Source organism: Corvus brachyrhynchos, unplaced genomic scaffold (assembly GCF_000691975.1).
Source record: "Corvus brachyrhynchos isolate BGI_N302 unplaced genomic scaffold, ASM69197v1 scaffold175, whole genome shotgun sequence".
Lineage (NCBI taxonomy): Eukaryota > Metazoa > Chordata > Aves > Passeriformes > Corvidae > Corvus > Corvus brachyrhynchos.
The window spans coordinates 101,846-118,077 of record NW_008238448.1 but is presented as its reverse complement, the minus strand read 5'-3'; positions in this window follow the sequence as shown (position 1 = coordinate 118,077).

Here is a 16,232-nt window from a genome sequence, read left to right as displayed (position 1 = left end):
AGGAGCTCGGTTTCCAGCTTGCCATCTTGCTGTGCAGAAGCCAAGCACCAAGCAATCTTTGCCACCCTGTGGTCTGTAAAGGGAATGAATGAAATGTGACCACATCCATAAACTGTAAGAGCAGTGAAAAGGATATTTCTGTACCAAGACATATAAGATTTTCTCATTAAAAATGTGGGCAAAGCTGGTCTGTCCTGTTGCTTTCAGAGAACTTGTATGTGTTACATTCTTCCCCAGACTGCTAGTGGCTTTCTAGCCATAATCTCTTTTATTACTTCTGCACACATTTTGCCATACTCAGAAATTTTTTCCAGCCTAGAGATATAAGGATCATAAATGTCTCTACCTCAGAGCTGCAGAAACTCAATACTTTTAAATGCCTTTGGATATGAACAGTGCTGTACAGTGGGCACTAAGTATTATTATAGTAGCATTTACTCAGCTAGGCTGGCCTGCTGAATGCTGAGGGGCATGCTAAGAAATATATTGGTTCCTTAGAGAAGGGAGTGGAAGGCAAGTCATGATGTGGCATGATTTCCCAGGCCATAGGCAGAAAAGCTGCATGAACTCTGTGTCTCTGTGAGCCTGACTGAGGCTGTCTGCACTGACAGTAAATTCGGAGTTTCCAATGAGTGAAGATCACACGTGCAAGGGAGCAGGGTGTCGAGGTGCCAAAGTTAACATCAGGTAAGCTGGCTCTGGAGTCAGTGGCAATACAGGCACCACACCCAAGCCCTGTGCAGGAGGGAGCTGCCTTGGCTGAATGCACGTGGTTACAGTGGGACACAGTCCTTGCCCCTGGGGTCTGTGCTGCTGTACAGCAAGGTCATGAGGTGTATGAATGTGTAAGGATGGGGGACACACTCATCCTGCACTGCCCTGCACAGAGTGGGAACATTATGGGTGTCCTTGTGTACCTCTTGCCATGCATGCTGTTCCCATGCCCAGAGCCAGAGCCTCTCAAATAGCTCCTGCACAGGCACCCCTGCGTTCCTGCACTAAGACAAGACAGCTGCAACTGATCTCTCTTCCCCTTTGCCACCTACTTCAGCCAGGCATGGCTGGCAAGGGTTTAGCTTTCCTTAAAATTCCCAGATGTCTTCTGCCTTGAATGAACACGACCCATGAAGACCTTGATTAGACCATCTACCGCCCACAGCATTTCAATATGATTGACTTAAACCCTGAGGGCTTCAAACCTGCTCTTCCTGACCTGGATTAGTGGTGCTAAAATATGAGCACAACAGATGTCTCTTCTGTCCCACAGGTGCCAATCTGCCCTTTAGGTGCCCCGAAATGCATCTCCCTTGTTGCTACTTAGCAGGGGACTCTGCAAGGTCCCTGCAGACACTGGCCCCATCCAGGAGAATGCCAGGTGTTAGCTTGTTTAAAATGTAGTTGCATCATGCAGTATTGTAGTAATCTGCCTGTAAGAGGCAAACATCTAAACTGAAGATAAGCCATAAATTACAGCTGAGGGACAAGAAGGTGTTGGATAAATCCACAACAACCTGAATTTTTTGGGATTTTCCATAAGACTATGAGATCAGTTTGAAAAGGTTCAAATGAAGCAAGTTGCCATCCTCACCCTGCAAAAGCAAAGGCAGCTTGGCTTTGCCTCATTCTAGGCAAAAGTAGTCAAGCTTTTTGGGCAGGGGTCACTTCTAATCCCTCAGTGGAAAACTGTACCTTCTGTCTCTTTGTACCATATGGAATGTTTTAAAGCAACAAGGACTGTAATTTAGGACAAGTACAGCAGAAGGATAGCGACCACCTGATGAAGGCTCACTGGGACATTCTGGACAGAAACTTTTCACCTGCCTCTCCTCTGTGCCACTGCACAAGCAGACCATGCAAAGGACCCAAGCACAGCCTTGTTCTAGGCTGCCTTCAAGGGCAGGAGGTGGATTTTATCAGGATGCTGGTAAAGTTGGCCGCTTCTGGCTCAGGATTCTGTGAATGTCTAATGAAGGTCAGAGTATCCTCCCTGATGGTTATCCATGCTGCTCATCAGATGTAACGAGAGATGTGTGAAAGCACAGGCTCTGTTCTGTTCAACATGCTAAACTGAGAGCAGGGAATATATCGTAGCAGATATTTCCTCCCATCTGGCAGGTCTGAGAGCGCACTCTGTATGGAGACCTCACTTTCCATATGGAAAGGTCAAATGAACTTCACACTGACTAAATTTTATTAGCCAATTTTTGACATCCTTCCTGATGGCTCTACCACATGGTTAGCTTGAGCTTTTCATCCTTCATTAACAGTGATAATGATGATCATTTTTACACTTAGCTCCCAGTCCCTATAAAAAAGCCTTGACCGTGTAGATGCCTGAGGACTGCTCAGCCTTGTACTACCTACTCTTTTGTGCAAACATGGTGCATTTACTTACCCTGCAGATTAAAGCAGTCTGAAATAACTTACTGCTTAGACAGCTCACCCTGCAAATCAGGCAAGAGTCTTTAGCACCAAACAAGACTGGGTAAAATAAACCCAGCTTCAAGGACGAAACCAGTATTTATGCACTGGTACCGACTTAGCTGAAACTTGCCTTGGAAGCATTCTGCATTCAGTCTGTCACCAAAATGTGCCGTATTTTGAAGGGGATACTTTGTACTTACTGTATGTTTTATAGTGAAAACCCACAGCTGCACTGCAACGTTGCCATGATGGTGGTAGAACCAGGTGGTTTATTTTGATATGTAGGTTGGTTTGCAGTGTCAGCCCTCATTAAAACTTACCTGTGATTTAATAGTAGAGTTTGAGAGTGACCAATGGATGCTCCAGACCAGTATGTCTATCTACACTGTTTAAAAAAAATCTGACTAATTTTCGATTTTGAGTTTTTGGGATTGGCAACATAATTAATTTCTAATCAAGAGCCAAGAATTTAACACGTACTTTGTCTGAGGTGTTGCTGTGATTATTGACTGCATCACAAACTTTGGCTTACTTTTTCCACACTTTCATGTTTTAAACCAATATTGATCAAAATGGAAGTAGCCTCCAACAGCTGGACTACAACAGCAATTAGCCTAACAACTGGTGGATCCTCTAGAAAACCTCAACAATTCAGGGCTTTTATTGTGAATTTCTGAATTATGGTTTTTTCTAATGCTCTTACTTCGCAAGTAACCTTTGGAGTACATGGCTGTGCTGAAAACATCTGTTGATCTTTATACAGTGTCTCTATAAATAGCTCGTGCAGCTATTGCATCCCTGCCTCAACACTTGGGTGACAAAACCACATTAATGTGACCAAAAAAAATTGTGGACAATACCAGATTCTTAAGGCAAAACATTTTGTGCATCTCACTTCCTCTTCTTCCTGTCTTTTACTGAGATATTCTTTGGTCCTGTCCAGCACAAAGGTGGTAATGGGGATTCTTGCTATGGTATGCTGCATTTTAAATTAGACTGAGGAGAGCTGCTAAAATGCTCAATACAAATCCAACCTGGTACAGTGCCATTCTCTTTTGTTTAGAAACTTAGGTCAGGTAATGTCCAGCTGGGTGGAAATCTCCATCTTGTGCCTGGTGAAAAGGCTGGAGCAGCCAGTGCTGCAGATTATTCAGCAGGTGGAGCGAGCATGCAATTGTGCTTTCACACTGGTGTAAATTCAGAGATTTGCTGTAAAACCAACAGAACAGCTGTTCCTCTGGTCAAAATGGGAGAAAGGGCATTCACTGAGAGAAGTTTTCCTTCAGGGGCTCCTGATCAATGGGAAGTACCCACATACAAGCCCAGGCTCTAGTTTTACTTCTCTAATTTGCAAATAAAAAAAGTCAGACAAACTTTGTGTCAAAAGGCCTGTTCTCACTGTGTTTTACTTCTGTGTAGGCAACCAATTATCTATTATTTTCAATATCAATTTTTTTAACAAGTCTGTTCTTTTGTTCTGCCTCACTGGCCAGCCGTTACAGCCATAAAGTACTGACAGCCACTCTGGCTTAGAGAAGATCAGATAAGCTGTATTCTGGTAGGTCAGCTGATCACTCAGGAAATTCTACCTTCATTTTCCCAGTTATTGATATTCATTTGGAGGGAAAAACTCTGCACAAAAAAAACCCAGCATGGCTATACAATTGCAGAAAACTTTGGACTCGATGATCTCTGTGGGTTCCTTCCAACTCAGAGTATTCCATGAATTGGTGAATCAAAGCATTATCAGGAATGCTAATAGTTCTGCTGACTTTTCTTATTGCTAATGGAGGAGGAGGGTGGTGTCCTCCCAAAACAAAGACAGCTTTTGGCTTCAGTCATAGGTCATATCATCCTCTGATAAGCACAATAGAAAAAGCAATTTCTTGAACTTTTAGTAGTTTCCTTTTTGAGATATTCTTTTAGCATAGATGCATTTTTTAATATGTTCTTACTAAGTGTTTCTTTCACTGCTCCTAATACTTAACTTTATAAACATGGTATCTGAAAACAAGATCTGGGCGGAATGTAATAAAGGGCAAGCATGTCTTCATCTCTTGCAGCAGCATACTGTGGCACTACTGAATTTTCAGCTCCCCAATCATTTCCTGAGTAACCAAGCTTGGGAACCAAACCACTTTGTTAAAAACAAGAATGTCATGACCTTCTTCCACACTGGTGCCCAGAGAGCTCCCCGTGAAAGCCCAGTGTGCCTTGTCTTCAGCAGGCATTAATGCATGTGGGGGCAGAAAGGTTTTGTACGTGTGCCTCTGCCTTGCCTGTTTGGCTTTCGTGCCAGCTGAAGCACTGTGTGCTGTGGGGTGGAAAAGCTGCCTAACAGACGAAGGCAGCTGCCAGGAGAGCTGCTGCATGCTATCTCCCAGCTGCTTCTCCTGTAACCTCGGATGACCATCATTTCTGGGTAAAGGGAGAGAACATGAACCTATGGGTTAGGATCTGCTAAATCGTGCCTTTCCCCCAAACATATGTGATTAGTTCTACCACTCCTGGTAAGCAATGGCCTAAATGGTGTAACTTGAGAGCCTGGCCACGTACAGTAGAGATCAGCTTTGGTCTGCTTGGCTCAATCTATGGGCTGTACTCTCTCCATCATTGCATAGCTCTTCTCAGGTTGCCATCATATCCCTGTAACTGCTTTTGGCTGTATCTGATCACTAAAACAACTGTACAGCCGCAACAGGATACGTGTTAAGTAAGGCTTTGTTGTCAAGTGATGCTGGACTTTTGCCCAATCACTTTATGTGCCCATCCTCTTCAACATACAGGAGGAGGTATGGAGGTTTCAGCTGAGAGCAGTGATTTGTCCAAGAAGATCAGCATGTGCTTCCTTTTATCAGCTAGGGATAAAAAATCATTATGCTGTGTTCTCTGCTTGCTTTATATACTCAATTCATGTGACTCACCGCATGGAAAGTTAAGTGGCTTGAACTGCTGGTGCACCAGAAAAAGACCTTAATGGACTCCTCTTTTTCCAGCATGGAGAGCAACATGTCCTAGTTGAATGCATTTGAACCAGGGCTCAGGAGTTCATTCAAGCTAAATATATCCCTGCAGTGCTGTCAAGGTATCAGGCACTGAGCTTATATATAACCACATTTTTTTCCATATAAAACCACTCATATGGTTTTATACCGTTCAATAAGACAGCCCAAAGCAAAAAGTGGATTTCATTTCCTTTCCCTTTAACCACATAGGCTCAGCCAGATCACTGATCCTAGTTTGGATAGAGCTACCCATCCGGCTGATCTTTTTATTGAGACCTCGCAGTGGCTTTCTAGTATATCACATACTTCTCTGAGTCCTAAAAAATGGCTCAGGGCATCAGTTCCTCTGGAAACAACATTTGCTTTTCCACATAAATGGGAAGCAAGGCAGTCATGTTGCGGCCAGATGAGGAAGTTTACCTTTATGTATATACATGTATATAATACATGCCTTTATGCACCAAAGTGACTCGTCTGAACTAAGAAGCTAATTACTGTCTGGTTATGATAGACCAGCTGGGACTTTAGGTGGGTTGAACTCTGCTGGTTGTTCCATAAGTTTTGGTGAAAAGTTATACTCCAGAAGCATTTTCTCCCTTCTGGGCTTAGTTCTGGCAGGGTCAGGACACAGGAATGGAAATACATAAAGGGATAAAACTCAGCTGAAGTTTTAGTTTTCCTGTGTTCTAAAGCACAGAGTAGCAGGTGTAAATACCTTTTGTGAAAAAAAAATCTAAGCTTTCTTTTTTTTTTTTTTAAACTTATTTTTAATCTCTTTCACATCACAAATGCTAAAACAAACAAAATCTCTCTGACGAGGAGCACATTCTCAGGTTTGACCCTTGAGGGTCTTCACTGTTGCAGATGGGACTGTGTTGTTATGATGAGAAAAATTGCTCACATAAAGATATCCAAAGATGAGCTATCCCAACTTAACTGCTCTGCTTTTGCAGATGAACAAATGGCCAGCACCCCAGCTAGCCAATTTAAAGCTATCTCAAGTATCTCTGTGCTACGTGCCACCCTGCAGCCAGCAGCTAATACAGTTGTTACTTGTGTCACTGGGTAGCAACCTTTTGTGCCATCTAGGCTTGTACTGGTAGTAAAAGAAAACAATTATTAGAGCGTGGCCAAATACAATTTCCTGCTGGACACTTTATTTACTGAACACTTCAGACCTATTTGCTAATTTGGGTTAAGTTCAGCAAATAGCTCATAAGAGGAGAAAGAGTTATTAAGTGTTCAAATTTTCTGAAACAGAGAGTTTTGTGCTTTCTTTTCCCAAACCTGATTTGCGGGGAGGTTTGGAAACCATTCAGAGACGGGAAAGGAAAGGCTTTCCCTCTTATTTCCCTCAGCCTTGAGAGTCATCCAAAGCAGAATATGATCCATGCTCAGTTCCATGATCCCCTGGCCATGGTGTGCTGGTGCAGGTGAAGGGATAGGAAGCAACCTGGCAACTGCAAGAGCCTCTGAGCAGGAGAGGCTTCTTTGGAGGAGGAATGTGGTCCCATGGGGGTTTGTTTGGCCCTGGGCTGTGGGGCTGAGGGAAGAGAAATGACCCCAGCATCCAGCTGGGCTCTACAGGGAGCCCATCGCCCCAGAGGGTTTGCACACCAGCCCTCACAGCTGAGCAAATACATCCAAACACACTTCAGTCACAAAGTGGACAAACACTTCAGTATTTTGGCAGAGTGAACTCCACAGCAGCCAGTATTTGCCCAGAATTCACCCTGCCTTATTACCAGGATGATCAATTTATTAATTGAGAACCTCCCTAAAGGCAACACTTGAAGACGCTGCAGAGGGGAAGATTCCCAGGAGGGTGTTGGGGGAGACGTGGTCAGTGTCTGCCTGGCCTGGGGATCTGAGTCACAGGGATTTCAGAGAACTCATCGCTTCCTGGGAAGCACTCAACACCTCACAGGATCAGGCCTGCATGCTCTGTGCAGAGCACCCTACTAAACCCCACACCCCCAGGTGCCAAGACACCATCTGTGTTCTCAAAATGCTGTGGTAAAGGAAAGTGGCAGACCTGGAGAGAGAACCTCAGCCTCCTTGCAGAAAAGAGAATACACCATTTTTGTGTTTAAAATATTCTTATTTTTCCTATTTTTTAAAATATTCCTATTTTTCACTGTTGATTAAAGGAATTGTGGGAAATGCAGAAGTGTATAAGCAAATATCTGGCATAGCTATAGATAGATATTGTATGTTTGGTATAACTATAGATAGATAATATGCTACAGCGTATCTATAGCTATATTTTGATTGATAGATGTGGTATGTTTTGAGGCCAAACTTGAAGCTGCAGTTTAATGAAAATTGCATTAAGCTTCAGCATGATGAGAACTGCTCAGCTGATGAAGGATGTGTTCAGGTGCTTGCAGTCTTCTAGAGGGTGGATTAATTCATTGCACAAGGTAAAAAAAAAATAAACCACCAGACTTGGTGTTGATACTGCTTTTTGGAGAAGCAGTATTAAGATAAGAGAGATTTTTATATTGCAAATTAAAAAGTACTTTTGCTCTAGTTAGATACACAAAGGCTTATTCCTAGGGTGAACATGCGTCTCTGTTATTTGTATATATTTGACTACAAGCTCATCTGGACAGATTGTCCTCCTGTCCTATGGAGAAATGCCGTTTCTCTAAATGAAAACTGTGTTAAAAGTACGGGTAGAAACTCTTACTATTTCTGTTTCTGAGGCTAGCTATTAAGAGTTGATGTTTTATGTATTTTTTGCAAAGTATCGGCAATAAATTTGTATAACTTTCGCCAACATATTCTGCAGAAAAAATACATAAAACCTCTGGAGGGCAAAATTACAGAAAAATGCCTCACATAAATAGCCTTTTCTTACCTCACTTATCAGCTGAATGTGGGGAGATACTTACACATTTTTCATCTCTGTGAGATCTGGAAGGACCAAGGACAAAATAAAAAATAAATAAATAAAAGTAGTCCAATTTAAATAAATCCCTTGCTCTAGTATTACTCAGCTTCTGCCAAGCTATCATTTTCCAGCCTCATAAAACTGTCATGTCATTAGTGTTTTGGGATGGTCTCCTTATAAACCTGACCTTTACAATGGATTTTACACGTGGATTTAAAAATCTTATTCTTACTTTCCTCTGCAATTGCCTCATGTACTGACTAAAAGGTTTTGTCAGATGGAAACTGGCTGGAGTTATAACTCCTGATTATGTAGCCAGTTTCTCACCTGCAACTCTTTAATTTGTAAGCCAAGCGAGCCAGTGGAGCAACACACAGAAAACCATGGATGTGACCTTAATTCCGGGCAGGCACATCGCATGTGGATCATAATGGTGCTTATTGAGCTCCCCTATATATAGCCCCTCCGTCCCAAGAGAGCTTCGCTCTGAGGGCTGCTTGATCCCACTTGTCATTGCCAGGGGTGGGAGGCACTTTAGGTGGCTTTTACTGTAAGCCCAGTGAGAAATGCCTGCGGACGGCCGCTGCACGCACTCAGCTCGGGGACCAAACATAGGCCCTGTGGCAGGGGCCGCGCATAACCAGCGGGGATCACTTTCCACAGGGCCCTCCCGACATTATTTATTGAGCACTGGGAGCAAATTAATCCCAATCCGACGCTGGCTGCTCTCCAAAGCATGGCAATTTCACATTACAGCCTTGGAGCAGATTGGCAATTGACTGCTCGAGCGCACATTCGTCTGTTGGAGCTCTTCTTTGTCAACAAATTGTTACCAGAGTTCAAAACCCCTCTGCAAAGCAGTTGATTGCATAAAGGGATGGTGTTATCCTATATAAAATCCAGACTGGCTGCTTGTATTTCTAGTTCTAAAGTAAGTAGGAAAAAAATTGTACCGCTTTAGGTTTTCATGTGATGGCCCCTGGCTGGTTAAAAATATTAAAATAATAAAACTAGATTTAACAAAATCTAATAATAAAAATAATAAATTAATAAACCATGAGAAAATTAAGAAAAAGATCTTGAGTATAAATAAGAATACAAAACATCATAAAAATATAATCTATTTACATTCACATTGCTTCAAGATATAATACCTTGTTTTCTCTTGTCCAAATACCCCGAACTATGGAGGCAGATTTTGAGCCTGAACTTTTCAGCTGAAATCTACCTCTATAATCAGTTTTGTGTAATTTTAATGAATGGTCATAAATCATCTCTCCTTCCCCCCACCAGCTTGGCTGATAACAACTCAAGGAAAGGTCACGGTTTCGGGTTTTTTGGCAATCATCTCCACAGTTCCAATAATCAGATACATCTGCAGTTCTCGGGTTACCCAATAACACTGTACAAAGAATAGGGGTCACTGAGAAAGTTCATTTCCAAAGGCAGGCCCGTGATTGGAGATTTTAACAGACCCAACCACCTGGGAGACTTGCTTCTGTGGAAGAGGGACTTTGAGAGGCCTGGGGGAAGGAGCAGCATAGTTGAAACCAGTTGGTGTAACTTCAGTTCCTGGAGAAATGTGGGCATAAACTTGCACAAACTTGTAGGCAAAGAGAGAGAAGGATAAAGAACCGATAAATAACAATGCGAGTTTGATAGGTTGGGGAGTTCTTCTAAAATGGGGCAATGGGCTTTGCAGAGAGCAGAAATGGTGTTTGCCTTTCACAGGGCATGATTGTCTTCTGTTAGCCAGGTAGGGAAGCACTGAGCTGGTGAAGTAATGAGGAAAGAAAAGATTGTTTGGATCGTGCTTGAAGGTCAATTACAAATACTGCATCATTTGTGTTAGTAGGGAACTTATGGGGGTCAACACAATTGTGTTTGTTCAGTATTTTCATTAGTAACTAGAGGAAGAATGGAAAACATGCTCAGGGTAGGGCCCAAGCTGAAGGACATGACCATGCCAACATGACAACAACAGACATTACTCAGAGAGGGATGAGCAGGACACAAAATTATTCCATCCCTCTTCTTACCACAGGGGAGGTTCCACCTGGTCTCTTGTGGGCACCTCTTCTCACTGCACGTACAGATGGGCTAAAGGACATCTGAAGAGCAGTGATGGGACATGTAGCTGGTATGTCCCACAGGTAAAGTTAAAGTGAGCCTAGGGCTACTGAAAGCTGGAGATTGAAGGAAGCACACCGGTCACCCTTAGTTATGAAGAAAACCTGTAGCATAGAGTGGGAATCATCTTCTTCCATCTGTGGCAGAAATAATGGATTGACTGCAAGGAGAAGCCAGATAGACCTGAGGACCATCTTTCTGATGGTATATGGACAATCAGGTACCAGGGAGACGGCCTGGGGAAGCCACGAAGTCTCTGCAGGCAGAAATTTGTCAGTGCAGGCTGGACAGGCACCGGCCAGGATGTTTGTGAAAGCAATAAAGTGTTTATAATTAGTCTTATTCAACAGATTCCCGCAGTTTGCATGTGCTATTGCTGTCTACATGTAACAGCTACCAGAATATTCTCTTGTATCACTGTCGTTGTAGACACAGTTTAATCTGACATGCACAAAATTCAGCAAGTATTTGATTTATTTTGTCTCAGTAGCAGACACCCCGCATAAATACATGAACGCATATTTAGACTGTGTTTGCAGCACGACTGAAAAGTACGGGAGAAATCTAAACTCGTTCTGGGATTATGTTCCTGCCTGTTTGTTTTGGCATGAGATTTTGGGGTCTGGAAGAGAAGGATGGGTAGCAAGGGGGAGGATCTGTTTTAAAAACATACATATCTTCTGCAGACCTTGAAAGGCATCCAGCAGGAGCTGCTTACAGCAAGGGCCAGAGGGAGCTGCAGGGAGGGCGGGAGGTTATTGTTTCATAGCATTTCAGCCACTGCTGCTCACAGAATGCACTGCAGAGCGTAAGGCAGTGGCCAGAACTTGATCCTATCTCATCCTAGGAGGAAAAGTGGCCTCCATTTGGAGGGCCACACCAAGGTCTTTGAATCCTGCAAGATCAAGCGCTCAGGCTAGGGTCTTGAAATTCACCCAGCTCTGGAGTTTCTTTTGAAAGGTCTGACTCTCACTGAGAGGGAGAGGTCTGCCAGGAAGGAGCGCACATTTGGTTTACATTTGCAGGTTGAGTGTTTAGAAGAGCCCCTCAGTTTCTTCAATGGGCTCGGGATGGAAGAGGAAAGATCCCCTTGACTGGCATTGTCTCAGTGAGAGAAAGGATTGAGGCATCCAGGTGCTGGTTTTCACTTAGTTTTTGCCTAGTACTTTTTCAGTCAGTCCCTTGCTAAATGCCATAAGAAACACCATTTTAGTGCAAGCTACAAAAATCTCATTTTATTTCCACTTTGTTTTGCTAGAAAGCTTCCATACCAACACATGTGTGTGGGTATTTTATTTCCTTTCAACATATCTGGTAGCACTTGGAGATTTATAATGTGTACTGGGCTTCACTGTTTGGTGCTAAACCACAAATCCACCTCTTCTTTCCCGCAGTGGTGTTTGCTCCCTCCTTGGGTACTAGCCCTGAGAGAAAATCAGGGCGCTGTTTTCAGTTTTCCCTTCTCCTTAACACACACACACACATATCTAAACTTCAGTAATCTATTTTTTGCTTTGATTTCAAAGATTAAGTATACCAGAGAGTTCACTTTGACAATGTGCAATGTTACCAGAAAAACTACTGAGAGAAAAATCACTGAGTGAACCCAGCAGTATTCAAATACTACTCAAGAGAATAATCAGCTGAAAATTAAAGCTTCTCCCTATGGCTCTATCATTCTTCATCTCTCTCTGAACCTATAGTGAGCATCCTTTGCTGTGTGCACAGAATTTAACACAGCCCTTATGCTGCTTCCTTACTTTCTGTGAAAGACATTGGCTTCCCTGTGAGAAGCATAACCTCTCCTGCAGACCATCTTAGTTACTGGAACCATGTTTGTCTTCTCCATAAAAATAATATTTTTATTTTTCTTCTGTATGAGTCTGATTTTTATAACTCCTTTGTGATGACTTAACACTGTAAGAACTAAAATATATAAAGTGGTATTAACATTTCCTAAAGTTAAATTAACAGATTAATATTTTACCTTTCCCTAGTCAGAGAAAGCTCAACTAAATTCTCCCCCACCAGTTGTTCACGTTCCTACCTGTCTCAGTTCAAAGAAAAAACCCTGTGCCTTCCTCTGCATGGTCTCCTATGTAACCATATAGTTACAGTCTCCCTAGCCTCATTCTTCATCTCTTGATTCCACTTTTAAGAGCCTCTTCTCGAATCCCTTTTAAATCCCACTTCCCTGCTACTTCCATGAGTAATGTCTTTTAAGGTGCAGAGCTAATTCAGCCTACCTGCACTTTCCCCATCACCTTTACCTGTCTGACCTAACCTGTATGAGCAAAGGTCAGAGTGTGGCTAAGAGTGTATGTTGTTATTTTTACCAGAAAGATTAAAAGTAGAGTACCTACTATGTTACAAAACACATTAAACATACAGATTTTCTGTGATTTTGAGGACAGCTCCAATAACACTTCATGACAGATTTGGATGCAGAAATCTTAGACTTTGGTGCCGTTAGTGAGTGAGACAGATTCAAAGGTGGAAACGACAAGAGAGTAATTGATGCTATTGCATGCCTCAGCTGAGTATTGCTAGGGTCATAAGGATGACATGTTAGTTACTTATATCCCACATTATTAGGCAAATCACATTGATCTGATTATTAATCAATGGAGATGTCATGCCAGCACAGAAGAAGTTGGTGTTTGCAAGAAGATGTGATGGAGCTGCAGTTTTCCTGTGCATTTTTTACTGTGACCAAACAGGTCTATCCCTTTGCTTGCTGTAGGGTTTGTCTGGCAACTCTAAGAGACACAGAAAAAAACTTAGACCCCAAATCATCTGCAAAGCTTTTGGAGCACTCTGATCCCTTGTGAGGCAGCACCACAGGGGAGCAGTCCTGGGGAGTCAGCCCCGGGTTCAAGTTGTGCACCCAAGCTTTGGATGCGATGCACAGAGGCTGTTAGACACCTCCAAAACAGGCTTTACAAAAGCTGACACTATGGTAGCTAAGAGGAAAGGCTGGGGAGAAGGCATTAAGCCTAAACCCCATGGACTTTTACGCTTTGCTCAGGGCCAGACTTGCAGCAAAGCATCTCTGAGGACCTGGCGCCGCATCAGTGCAGAAATTTCTGATACAAAAAAAAAGAGGAGGAAATCCTTCTCATTTTCCCCTGCTCTTCTAATGCCACACAGTGATTAGAGCACTTAAGCTGGATGTCAGAGATCTGCTTTTTACAAATGGCATTAGGATTTGTGTGGCTCTGTACCCTGTAGCAATGTCTTAGTGCCACGGGAAACACCCTGATCTGACTGCCTAAGGCATGCAGGCCTCCAGGGCTTGCCATGAGTGAAAGTGGAGAAGAACAGGTGTGGATTTTATGTATGTATTTTTGTCACCAATTCCCTGTGCTGGAGATATAAGTATGTTATAAACATACATATAAGAGTGCTCCATTATGGTTTCAGCCTCAGTGTTGAGAGTCATTGCCTAGGTTTGTAAGATGGAGTAGATTAAGATCAAGATATCACCAAAGGAAAAGTGCAGAAAAAACCGTCTCAGGACCACAGCTAGAAACTAGACTGTGAAAATAGATAAATAAAGAGTCAAGTTTTGACGCTCATTTTGGTGGGGATCTTGTCTGGGGATCTTGGCAGGAATACATGAACAACTGTTACAACTCAAAAAAACACCACCACTTTTATTTGTGCAGGTTTGGGGAGCAAAGATATGATTCACTGTGTACTCCTAATGCAGGAAAACCAAACAATGGAGAGGAGAGTAAGGTGTGAGACACTGACACCTGAGACCCTGGTTTGGGAGATCAGAGTGTGGGGGCACTGAGAACTTGGGGTGGAGACCTTGCTTGAGAGGAGGCATCTGGTAGAAGGCAGAGGTAGAGCAGAAGGCCAGGCTGCTACAGCTGCCAGCAGTCACCCAAGTACAATGAATGATCAGGGTTTAAAACACATTCCTCAGCATCCCAAGCGTTTGGAAAGGACTGTATCTGAGCATCTACTCTTAGCCCATCACTAATTAAAACCAAGATGCCTCTTAATAATGTGCTAAAACATTGTCTTTCTCTAGTTATGTCATGATTTTATTGTGGCTGCTTGAGACAGAGAGGCAAGCCTGTAATATGTGTGGATGGGACACAAAACCCAGTGAAGCTGTTTAGGGATGATGATGCCATTTACCACAGCTCTGTTGAGAAGCGCGGTTGCTGTGTGTGCCAGGGGAGTTGAAGCTACATAAACCTGGGCTAAGATAAAGGCTGAGGAAGCCTAATAGTCATAAAAGCTGGTGCCCAGTTTCTTATTAACAGTAAAATGGAGGCAGGACAGGCTCAGTAAGGATGAGAATCAGATATCCATGCTGCTTGGGGAGAGCCTCACTGCACGTGACCTGACTTGCTCCAAACCCTCCAAGTTTGGAGGATGTGTCTTTCTGTTAAAATATCACATGGTGCTTCAGGAGTATTTTCCATCCTGTCAATCTGCAGCCTAAGAAACGACCATGTATCTATGTAGGGTCCTAAAAACTGGAGCCACCTCACTTGTTTTCCTCCAGGCAGAAGAGACCCTTAGCTGAAACAGGCTGTGAACCTGCCCTTGCTGCAGGGAGCCTCACAAGGCTCCGCTTGGGTTCAGTAAAGAAGGGAGGTCAGTTTTCCTGGAGGCAGCAGGAACAATGCAACCTCATGGGGAGGATGGCAGCAGAGCAGCCTGGCTACAGAGTGGGATGAGGAGCTGGGAGCACCAGGAAACCCTTGTTTTGGCACAGACAGTGCTGGGAAGAGTTCTGGGATGGCGTCTGCTTTGCCTCTTGGTTCCTCCATCCTTGTGGCATCTGTGGCAGAGATGCACACCATGCCAGTGTATGCAGCTGTAAGGTCCTGGATCCTGGTAATGGCTTTAGGGATTTCCACAACTCACTCCCATCTCAGTTCAGTGTTACCAGCCCAATGCCAGCTTCCTCACCTAAGTGTTCAGATGCTGCAAACTTGGGATGTTGTTTTTTAAGCTGTAAATTTAGGATGTTGTCTGCATTGTATACCTGAGAGCTGCTCCTCATCATTGCTTCCTTTCCTTCATTTCTCCTCCTTGGCATTTAACAGCTTCCCTTTTCAAAACTTCCATGGTGCTGGAGTGATTTTTGGCACGTGATTCTTGGGGACTGTTCAGTAAAGCTCTCAGCCACCAAAGGTCAGGCATGCCATAGAAATGCCTATTAATAGGTCTTAGGTGCTGGGTGTGTCTAAACCGGCATTTCTTGGAAAGAGAAAGATTTCTTGGAGACCAGTGGCTCTCTGGACTACTGTGAAGGTGCAGGGCCAGGCCGGCATCCATAGGGTGTCCCTACACAACCACACCTCTTGCAAGTGGGGACACAGGGTGCAGGGGGAGAGTTTAAGGAAGAAAATAGCTGTTTAGCCACTGCTGCTTGTGGAACGAGGGTGCACTTGCTGTTGACAAGCTGCGCACTCAGCCGGTGCCCTGGGAGTTTCCCCCCCCCAGCCGGTGCCGTCGGCTCCCCGGGGAGCTGGGCAGTCGCAGCATCTTTGCAGGCATGGGCAGCTCTCCCCTTCCAAGGGGCGTCCGGGCGCCTTTATTCCGGCAAACACAGACGTTTAAAATAGGATTTCGTTCAGCCGGCCTAAGTGACGCCAACTCTATGTATAATGCGAGCCTGGGGCCGCCCGAGTGAGGCCCACCTCGGAAAACGCGGAGAACCTGGGCCCGCCCCGGGATGTGCAGGGCCAGCTCCCCCGCGGTGGCCGGACGGCCTGCCCTGTGTCGCGGTGGGCGGCGGGGTGAGCTGA